General features: G+C 44.2%; 1 pseudogene; it reads left to right on the forward strand.

Annotated features, from left to right (window-relative positions):
• The first annotated feature begins 10,229 nt into the window (after window positions 1–10,229).
• LOC141042529 (uncharacterized) overlaps window positions 10,230–10,414 on the forward strand; it is a 1,331-nt pseudogene continuing 1,146 nt past the window's right edge.

Below are 10,414 nucleotides of genomic sequence, written 5' to 3' on the forward strand. Positions count from 1 at the left end.
CGGCCAATGGGCCGGAAGCCCACGGCAACCGTGCACAAGACGAACGGGTTAGTAAAGAAGGGGCGCCTATTGGACGTTCACTGTGTCGAAACGCTCGACTTTCACACAACAGTTCGCTCTAGCAAGCAGCACTACTGTAGCGAGCAGCTCTACTCTAGCGTTTGTCTAAAAAAAAAGCTGTACTCTAGCGTTACGTTTTTTCCTAGTTTTTTTCACTCGATTTTTATATCAAAAGGCGAATATTTATGCAAAAATAGTAGGCAATTTACTAAATCCGCATTTTTAGGATAACATGTTTTTTTTGGCAAAACATGAACATTTTTTTAATTGAGATTTTTTTTCTGAAATTGTGAAGAATGTTTTTAAAAATCTGAACATTTAAAAAAACTCCAGCATTCTTTGATATTGTGTTTTTTTCTAAACGTGCATTTGAAAGAACATGCGGTGCCCCCATGTTTGGTTTTGGTAATTGATGACAATCTCTATGGACTAATGGTTGCCTTGAGTTATATTTGAAGGATTTGTCCATAGGCTTTTCTTGAAGTCCATGTGTTGGTTTCAAGGAGTTTATGTGGTGACCAAGGTGTTATTAAGGAATTATCCAAAGATTGGTCATGTGAGAGTAGAGCTTATTGCAAGCATGTCTTGAAGAAGAAGATTGTGTGATCATTCATGTTTACCTTCAAGACATCATCCAAATGAAGAGAGTTGGAAAAGGTCAAGGTTGATCAAGACTAAGTCAAGAGTGAATCAAGTTGATCAACACACAAAGCGCACAAGATGTACCGAGAGGGATCAAGCGATCCCATGGTGTGGTAAGTATTGTCAATTACGCTTTGTGTACTAACCCATGATCTTCGTGAGAGTTCTTTGTGGGGTTAGGTTGCGGTGTGCAAGTTCAAGTGAAGCATCATGAAGAGATCAAATGCTTGAAGCTTGCCGTCCATTGTGGCGACAATGGACTTGTGAAGATGTTGCGGTGTGCAAGTTCAAGTGAAGCATCATGACGAGATCAAATGCTTGAAGCTTGCCGTCCATTGTGGTGACAATGGACTGGTGAAGATGTGCGGAAGAGTGGCTCACCCATAGTGGAGTATGGGGGAGCAATCAACTAGTCTTCATCGAGCCAACACAACCAAGAAAGGTGGTCCAACTTGAGGGAGTCAAGATCGTCATCATCTAGCTCAAGTGGACCATGTGCAAGGCAAATGTTTGCTCTTGATAGATTTTCTATTTTACCGGTCTCATGATGGTAGTTGGGAGACCGGGTTATAGGATCGATTGCCGTACTATCAAGGGGGGCTCTCGATGAGTAGCTTGATCGTATCGTTCATAGAGAGCTCAAACCATTGCATCCTTGCATCATCTTTGTTGGTTCTTGTTTGGTTCTTCTTTTTGTGAGTTTTGAAGCTTATGGTCATCTTGATGACAAGCTCGAGTTCATCGAAAACGGAGTTCACTCGCATCTTCTATGATGTTTTCGATGTTGGAGGTTATGCCGGTTCTTCTCGGTTGGAGGTTTCACTCCTCTATTTGTTGGCATACCTCCCCTGCCTCTTCTTACTATAACCAGTCGCTGTTTTGATGCTACTCATCGTCTTGTATCCAACAAGCTTGAGTTTGCTCAATTCGGAGCTCATATGAAGAAGTTATGGCAGTTCTGGTTTTCTCCCTGCGGTAGTACCGCGGCCAGAGCGGCAGTACCGCTTATCGCCCCAAGCGGTAGTACCGCTGTCCAAAGCGGTAGTACCGCCTATGGCCATAAGCGGTAGTACGGCTACGGTTCCGCGCTGGTACCGCCTCGATTTTGGGTCTTGCATTCTTCGTGTCGAGTTTTGCAGTAGTTGCACGGCAGTAAGGCACGGCAGTTCCACCTATAAGCGGTAGTACCGCCCCGATGGGCGGTAGTACCGCCTGTAAGCGGTAGTACCGCTCCGGTCGGGCGGTAGTACCGCTATTGCATTTTTGGTCCCGTGTTCTGCTCCTCCATTGGTAGTACCGCTGGGGTGCGCGGTAGTACCGCTTATTAGCGGTACTACCGCCCCAAGGTTCATGTTTGGTTGCTCCTTTTCCCTGCTTCTTCCGCCAGAGCGGTAGTACCGCTTGTGGAGCGGTAGTACCGCTCGTGTGCGGGCTGAGCACATAACGGTTGGATTTTCCCCCTTCTATAAAAGGGGGTCTTCTTCCCCAATGAACCTTATCTTTTGAGCTCGTGTTCTTCCCCCATTGTTGACCTTCTTCGAGCTTGCTAACTCTCAATCCCTCCATGGATTCTTGCTAGTTTTTGAGGGAAAAGAGAGAGGAGATGTAGATCCACATTTCCACCAATCACTTTCTCCTCTATGTGAGGGGAACCCCTTGGATCTAGATCTTGGAGTTCTTGGTGTTCTCTTTCTTGTTCTTCCTCTCATTTTCCTCCCTAGCATTAGTTGCTTCGGTGGGATTTGAGAGAGAAGGACTTGGGCACTCCGTGTGCCCTTGCCATTGCATTTGGTGCATCGGTTTGAGTTCTCCACGGTGATACGTGGAAGTTACAAGTTGAGAAACTTATTACTCTTGGGTGCTTGGTGCCCTTGAGCTTGTTCCTCTTGGGTGCTTGGGCGCCCTAGACGGTTGGTGGTGTTCGGAGCTCAATCATTGTGGTGTAAAGCTCCGGGCAAGCGTCGGGGTCTCCAATTAGGTTGTGGAGATCGCCCCGAGCAATTTGACGGGTACCGGTGACCGCCCCCAAGGGTTGCCAAAGTGTACGGGTTCGGTGACCGCCCCCAAGGGTTGCCATTTGTACGGGTTCGGTGACCGCCCTCAAGGGTCCCTTAGTGGAATCACGGCATCTTGCATTGTGCGAGGGCGTGAGGAGATTACGGTGGCCCTAGTGGCTTCTTGGGGAGCATTGTGCCTCCACACCGCTCCAAACGGAGATTAGCATCCGCAAGGGTGTGAACTTCGGGATACATCGTCGTCTCCGCGTGCCTCGGTTATCTCTTACCCGAACCCTTTACTTATGCACTTTACTTTGTGATAGCCATATTGTTTCTTGTCATATATCTTGCTATCACTTAGTTGTTTATCTTGCTTAGCATAAGTTGTTGGTGCACATAGGTGAGCCTAGTTGTTGTAGGTTTTGTGCTTGTCAAATTAACCGCTAGGTTTATTCCGCATTTGTTCAAGCCTAAACCGTAATTATTTTAAAGCGCCTATTCACCCCCCTCCTAGGCGACATCCACGATCTTTCAGCATTGATTTTAAAAACATGAACATTGCTTTCAAATTGAGGCTATTTTTAAAATTTGTGAACAGTTTCTGAAACATGAGCATTTTCTGAAAATATGTTAATTTTTTAAATGTGCTCATTTACTAGAAATTCAGACCATTTTTAAAATTTCAAACAATTTTCATAGAGTTACAAATGTTTACAAGTTTTCTGAACAAACTTTAGAATTGGCTTCATTTTTTGATAATCTCACGTTTTCCCTATTTATAATATTCTGGGAACTTTTAAACTTGGCAATATTATGAAAACTTAAAAAAATCATTGATTTTTAAAAAGCCAAGAAAATTCGGAAATTGGATTTTTTTTCAAAATAATTGGACATTTTAAAAAATAGAAACTGTAAAATAAATATCAAGAAAAAAACGAACCGGGACCTTTTAGAATTTTCCTAAAACCAAGAAAACCGTATACAAAGCTTCTAGAAGGTTCCCAAAACCAATAAAACACCTAGAGTAGTTAAACGGGTGGGCCTAATTAGGTCACTCGCTCGTTAGCTTTGTGCGGTAGGGCGACAATATGCCGCATATATTGGGAAGTAGGATATGCCTCATGAATATGTAAAAAAAATTTGAAGATTTCTTTAGTTACATGAAAACTCCTCAATGAAGATTTGGCGTTGGATGATCACCTCGTTTGAAAAATGTTGAATGAGTATTTGAAAAATGTTGAACAAATATTTGAAAAAATGTTGATCATGTATTTGAAAAATGTTGAACAGGTATTTGAAAAGAATGTAGATCATGTACATAAATTTTTTGAACAAGTTTTGTAAGAATGTTGAATAGGCATTTGAAAAAACGTTGATCATGTATATAAGAATGTAGAATGGAAAACGAAAAGAAACAAAGAAAACCCAAAAAACTGATAACTGAAAGAAAAAAGAAAAAATGGAGAAGAAAAAAGAAAACAAACAGGAAATGAATAAAAATAAAACCAACCAAAAAATGGAGAATAGAAAAGAAAACCAAACAATAAGCAAAGAAAAACCCGAAGAAAACAGAATAAAAATGGTGGAGAAAAAAAAACTCTTTTACCTGAGTAGGTCACGGCCTATAGTTCATCACGAACTCCACCCATATTGCAGTGGCGCCATAAACCATCTAGCAGACCCAGGTTCGAACCGCGGCTTTGCCAATTAGGCCGGCCCAGTTGCTCGCGAGACACAACGATCCTTCAGCAAGAGATATCATGGGAGCTCCCTATCGGACGCTCGCTACGTCCAATAGCGCGCTGACGCACAGGGGGCGTCGCGAATGGGCCGGCCCACTCCAAGGCAAAAAACCGAGCTGCAGGTAGGACTCAAACTCATGACTCCCTAATAATTCATGTGCGATGCTAGCCACTGCAGCCAGCAGCTACAAGTGATAAATGACATCACAAACTTTTAAGAAGTCAGTGTAATGGCGCATTCACAGTAGTTGTTTGGTGTACCATAGATTTCTACATTATTTTAAAAATATTATGGGAACCACATACGGTATTATGGAGAAAGAAAATGTGACGAAAATTTGAAATTTCAATAATTGTTTGGTAAAACCACAAAGATTTTTGGAAATTTCGAACATTTTTTGACAAAAGAGGGACGAAATTTGAAAACACAAATTTTATGAAAATCTCTGTTACGTGCCGTTTCCTGAAAACGGATCAGGGAGGCATATGCTCCAGAGGTTCCTTTTGCTAAAAGTTCGTCATGTGTCCCAGTCTCAATAACTTGGCCTTGCTGTAACACCGCGATCATGTTTACATTTCTGATGGTGCACAGACGGTGCACAACAATTACTGTACTACATCACCGGCGAGAGCCGCAAGGCCGTCGAGAACTCGCCCTTCCTGGAGCGCCTCAAGAAGCGAGGCTACGAGGTGCTCTTCATGGTGGACGCCATCGACGAGTACGCCGTCGGGCAGCTCAAGGAGTACGACGGCAAGAAGCTCGTCTCCGCCACCAAGGAGGGGCTCAAGCTCGACGAGGAGACCGAGGAGGAGAAGAAGCGCAAGGAAGAAAAGAAGGCCGCCTTTGAGGGCCTCTGCAAGACCATCAAGGAGATCCTGGGGACAAGGTTAAAATTTTTATGGCGGTTCTTCCTTCTAATTACAGGCATATCTATGACTCTTTTTTACCAGATGAAGCAGGAGGCATCGGTCCGTAGAACCTATAAAAAAGAGATGGTTGTGGCGCGAAGTACTCTTGTGCACCTACGTCACTCGGCTCGCGCGCAACCCCTCCCCGTTATGTTATGTTATGGAAGAATTTAGCTTCTTGCTGGGCTGGTTATTCAGAGCCAGCAACTGGCTGCCGGATTTCGTCCCGTCCATAGCGCTTCGGAAGTCACTCTGGGGTGGCGCTGCTGGATACTTCTGATCAATAGGAATAGGAGGAAAAAAAAGCTTATGATGAGCATCTATTGGAGTCGATCATTTCCAAGATCTAATTCTAGTTTCTTATTATGTAGTGGAAACGCCTCACAATCTTCAGTTTTACGCTTACGCTTAAGGGAAGAAATGTTCTTGGTGGATGCAGGCCCTGGTACCCCCAAAATTTGTATGCAAGATGAGCTTACAGGACTGCCAATCAAGCGAGCCACCAGGTTTGAGAATAAGGTGGGATCCAAGAATGTAGTGGCTGGTGAATCACTGATCAAAAAGCGGATTTTTGAGAGATTCTTCATCGATCTAGTGGCCGATGAATCACTGATCAAAGAGCGAGCAGCCGCCAGGTTTAATGATTTTGTGGGATCCCTGGATGTAGCGGCTGGCGAACCGCTTCTTCTTCCACAAAGATTCAGACAAAACCGAGCTTGGATAGAACTGAAGAAGATTTGGCGAACGAAGAAAAAGGTCAAAGGGTTTATTATAAAAAAAATCAAAGGAGGTTATTCAGTAGCCATCGCGGGTTTCATTACTTTTCTTCCATTCAAAAAAGCTCTTCTAAAAAAAAGGATAGCGAATGATCGATTCACCATTGATAGCATTAACCCTAAAAGGAGGGATATTGTGATAATAGCGGCAGATCAAACAAGAACTTGATGAAAAGATAGAAAAAAATTATGAAAAATCCGAAGCCCACCTTAATCCATTTTGTTGAGGATCTTGCACTTATTCCGGCCCTATATTTACATAGCCAAGAAAGGCTCTGGCGATCATGCGTGACTGGCGGAGCGCCTATCGCCCTGGCACGGCACTCTAAAATGCATGTTGGGTTGGGCCAGCAAGAAGACTTCGACTAGGGAGACGAAGAATGGAATTGAAGAAGGCAGCATAGTCTAAGATAACAGAATGGAACACCAACCAACAAGTAAGTGGTGGATTTGGATGGAGTCTCGCAGAAGAAGAGTACGCGCGCTAGCGCGCCCCAAGACGTCGGTCCTTTTTCTGCTTGCTGGCCAAGGTCAGTTTACTGAATCCCCCTTCCAAACACCAACCCAATCTCCATTCCTTGATGAGAAATGAGCAAGACCATATGTTTATCAAAAATATAGCCCCTATATAAACCTAGCCCTTACTACCTGAACTTCTTGCCTTCAAATAGGACTAACTGCCCGAACCCGCTTGCTTATCTTCTACGATCTAATTAAGTTAAGCAGTGGTTATTTTTTTTAAGTGACTAGAACTTCTATCAACAACTATTCTAGCACCCAGCTGTGCCATGTGTTTATTCTATTCTATTCTATTCTTCAGGTATTCCTTTGAATAACTCATCTTTTCAGGTAAGACAATTTGAAGATCTTCTTAGTCAGCCTATCTGTATTCTTATCCTCTAGTGCGGATCCAATCAGATTTTATAAAGCCAAGGCCTGACATCCATTGTGGGGATCATCTTTTATCGGGAGACATGGCCTGGTGGTTTCTGATCGAGATTCCTAATCAATAGGGCGAAGAGCTCTTCGCATGATCTGGTCCTACCTTTTGTCTACACTATTTTTTTGTCCCTTCTCAGCTGCTGTCCTTACTCCGGATAAATTGGAACACATTGATTCCGTTCGTTCCTGCCCTTCGCTTCAGGCCATAGTGCTTCTGAATTATTTCTATACCCCTTTGATGATGCAGCCTCTGACTCTCGTGGGTAAACTCCTACTTGATTAGTTAGAACTTCTCTGTCTCAACTCGTGGACCTATCTATCTTCTTCTTTTTAAGAGATAGGGGTTTGCTATTCTCACGGATTGCTCATATTTATTTACCCCATTGAATAGTTTTTGCCTTGTTTCAGCCCGTCCTTCATCTGAACCTTCCAAGTACTAATCTATCTTTATGGGGAAGACCCTTCATCTGACCTTCGGGCTACCCTGTCAATTGTAAAAAGTAGTTGAGTCGTGTCTCGCAGGAGCAAAAAGAGTGAAATGAGGACGTAAGCCCCCTAGGTCTTCCTCTTCCTTCTAAACTAATTGCTTTCGCTTGACTCTTCCAGTAAAAAAAGTATACTGAGTAGTTGAAGGAAAGCGAAAAGGAATGGCTTTTTCATGTACCAGATCCGGTGAGCCAGACATCAAGCAAAAATGGACATACAATCAAAGAGTAAGGAGCAGGTATTTGCAATGACGGGTGGATTGGTCAGAGCTGCAAGGAGAGACTCGGTTATGGCGCGATAAAGAGCTTGCTTCAATGCTCGGATTCCGGTAGAAAGTAAGAGCAGTAGCATATTCATAGGAGAGCTTTGTACTTGAAATTAGTAGTCCCGGTAGTTGGAAAAAAGCTCTGAATACAGATTCAAAGCATCAAGATAGGTAGTCCTATCATTAGTTGGCCACTCATAGCAATTTAAGTAGAAAGCTTGCTTCGGGATCAGATCATTCAACTAAAGCTGTCAGGCCGGGTAGGCTTTGAGGAACATTGGGGGTTCCTTATGTTGTGACTGAGCAGATATGTCTATTGTGCCCGGCAAAAACAGATTTGCAAGGAGTTTGCCAAAGGCTTTCTCATTCGAAAAAAAACAATTTCAAGTATATTTCCCTTCTCCATTCTCTGCTCGGATGATTGCTGCTTGTGTGAATTTCATTGCTGTGGGTCCCGTGTGTGCTCGAATAAGATTGTTTTAGGATTCTATTTAGTTGAATTTCTTGACTCCGCGGTGCTGGTTATCGAGTTTATGGCGCCGCCGACCATCCAAAAAGTCAAAGATGCCGTCGGCATTTACTTATTATGCTCTCTTCTAATAGTGGTCCCTTGGTATTCAGGTTGTAAAATCCTGATAGGAAAGTCGACTGTTATACCTTGTTTTTGTAATGGCCTATCTTCTTTAAAAAGCCGAAAGATAAGGATTTCGCAAAACTTTTGCGTTCCTTTTTCTTTGAAAAGAAAACCTTACCATTTTTGGGCCGCTGTTACCATTTCCATTTCCTGAACCTAAACCTAACTAATACTTAGTTGTTTCCATTTCCTCATCTGGTGATAGATCCTCATCTTCTTCTGGCTCAAATCCCTTTTTCATATCCAGGGCAGGCTTTAGGTATGCTTTAGTTTGAAATCATTAAAGATATGCTCGACCTCGTTTATGTCCATGGTATCATTGTACGTACCTTCTACTATCAACCAGATGAGATAGGGCTTTGAAAGGTCAGAGTCAGTCTCCTCTTTTTCTTTTAGGTCGTTTAGCAGTTCCCCAACCAGCTTTCTCCCCGAGAAAGCCTTCCTGAGATTCAAAGAAAAAGGTTTGAAGGTTGATCTCTGGGATCAATGATAGTTCGGAACCAGCAAAGGGAGGCTGAAAAGCCGTAGTGCTAACGCACGCCCTGTAGTTTTGAAGCTAAAAAGACAGCAGCGAGCTCCGCGTCGAAAAGCGAAGCGAGCCGCGCTAGCGCGCTACTCTTCCTTTATGAGCGAGACTCTATCCAGATCTACTGATCTAAGAACTCCGCGAGCGAACTGAGCAAGCCATGAGGCGCCTATCGGCAAGGCTTGGAAAAGCCTTAAGTTTAGGCTCCCTTCCTTCACTGAACTGATTCACCCGGGTCCAAACCTGCTGAGCTAGCTAATTTTTCCTTTACAAGATCTCGGCTCTTCGGAATGATTGGAGAGAGCCCCGCCTCCTCTTGGTTGGTGCCGGGCCCGAGAGTGATGGGACTACTTCCTTAAAGAGCCTTTCGTTCGGGCCGGCAGGAGGGGCCCTGATCTATCAATTGAGGGAGCAAAAACAGGCTTTGCTCCACCTTTTTTAAATGAAGAAAGAAAGAAGGGTCGAAGTTTAGACTGCTCACAGTAGTTCTACCCATAGAAAAGATCATGAAAGAGGCGATCAGAATGGTACCCGAATCCATTTATGATCCCGAGTTTCCAGACACATCGCACTTCCGCTCGGGTCGAGGCTGCCACTCGGCCCTCAGACGGATCAAAGAAGAGTGGGGAACCTCTCGCTGGTTTTTGGAATTCGACATCAGGAAGTGTTTTCACACCATTGACCGACATCGATTCATCTCAATCTTGAAGGAAGAGATCCGATTCCAAGTTCTTTTACCCCACTCATAAAAAGTTTTCCGCCGGACGACTCGTAGGGGGTGAGAAGGGCCCTGACTCCATCCCAAACAGTGTACTACTATCGGCTCTACCAGGCAATATCTACCTACACAAGCTCGATCAGGAGATAGGGAGGATCCGGCAGAAGCACGAAATTCCTCTTGTAGTGAAAATAAGATCGGTTCTATTAAGAATAGGTCGTTGTATTGATGACCAAGAAAAGTATGGAAAAGAAGCAAGCTTCAACGCTCCCCAAGACAATAGAGCCCTCATAGTGGGGAGGGTAAAGAGCATCCAACGCAAAGCGACCTTTCATTCCCTTGTTTCGTCGTGGCACACCCCCCCACAAGCACCCCCAGGCGAAGGGGAGACCAGAAAACGCCTTTCGTTTTCCCCCCTTCAGCGGCCCTAGCCGCCTTCCTTAACAAGCCCTTGAGCCTCCTTTGCGCCGCCTTCCTCATAGAAGCCGCTGGGTTGACCCCGGAGGCCGAATTCAATGGTAGAGAAGGCTTTAATAAGAATTTGGCCATGAGAGACCTTCTTAAGTATTGCAAAAGAAGGGGCCTGCTGATAGAGCTGGGCGGGGAGGCGATACTAGTTATCAGGTCAGAGAGAGGCCTGGCCCGTAAGCTGGCCCCCTTTAAAAGCCATTCCTTATTAATAAGGATTTGTTACGCGCGATATGCCGACGACTTACT

The sequence above is a fragment of the Aegilops tauschii genome, chromosome 3 (assembly GCF_002575655.3).
Source record: "Aegilops tauschii subsp. strangulata cultivar AL8/78 chromosome 3, Aet v6.0, whole genome shotgun sequence".
Taxonomy (NCBI): Eukaryota; Viridiplantae; Streptophyta; class Magnoliopsida; order Poales; family Poaceae; genus Aegilops; species Aegilops tauschii.